Genomic DNA, 1,017 nt, shown 5'->3' on the forward strand with positions numbered 1-1,017 from the left:
CCCGCGAGGGGCTCGGGTGGGCAGGCGGACCTGGCGTGTGGGAGCTGGTCCCTGGTGACAGCGTCGTCCGTTGTCCAGCCCGACTGAGAAGCTGTAGCTCTGAGCTGTTGGCTGAGCGCGCAGGAACAGGTCAGGGTGAGTCCACCTCACTAAAGGCTCGGGTGCAAAGGACCGTCTTCTGCTGGATGGAAACTGTTGAAGGAGCTGTGAGCTGCCAGCCCCTCGCTTTTCCGCGATTGAAACCCAGCCCAACCCAATGCTATGATTCCGACTCAGAGCGACCCGATAAGACAGAGCAGAACTGCCCCCTAGGGTTTCCAAGGCCGTCAGTTTTTCTGGAAACAGACTGCCTCATCTTTGACCCGCTGAGTGACTGGTGGGTTAGAAACGCTGACGTTTTGGTTATTAGCAGTCGAGCGCTTAACCGCTGCGCCTCTAGGGCTCCTGTTCAGTGGATTAGGTCCTTGTAAAGGAGATTACAGGGTAGAAAAGGCAAAATTGGACCCCAAGGCATGCCTTTTGGTAAAAGATGATTTCTTCCAGTCTTACTATCTTGATGAAGGTACTTAAAGTTACTTTTAACTTTTAAGAACCGTATTGAAAGTTGGCTCTTTTAATGAGAGTTTCAAGAGGGAAAAAACAAATAAGCAGATAAGAGGAAGGAAGACGTTTATTGTAGCCAATTCAGAAATTGCCATGCAATGTAGATAATAAGGATTATTTAAATCCATTGGGAATTTTGCAAAATCCCATTTAGGTCAATTTTGTCTGTGGTGTTTCCAGGTCATTCTGTGTAGGTCTGTCTCATTTCATTACGCCTCACAGATTTATTTTTTTTTTTATTTATTTTTTTTTTGGGGTACAAATGAAAGGTTTGTGGCAACTGCGTCAAACTCGTCTGTTGGTACCATTTTTTTCCCAACAGTATGTGCTCCCTTCGTGTCTCTGGGTCCTGTCTTGGTAGCTCTCACAGTATTCTACACTTCTTCATCATGTAGTTGCACACCTAGTAGACTA

This window comes from Orycteropus afer, unplaced genomic scaffold, assembly GCF_000298275.1.
Source record: "Orycteropus afer afer isolate SDZICR_OR568_19922 unplaced genomic scaffold, OryAfe1.0 scaffold00541, whole genome shotgun sequence".
Taxonomy (NCBI): Eukaryota; Metazoa; Chordata; class Mammalia; order Tubulidentata; family Orycteropodidae; genus Orycteropus; species Orycteropus afer.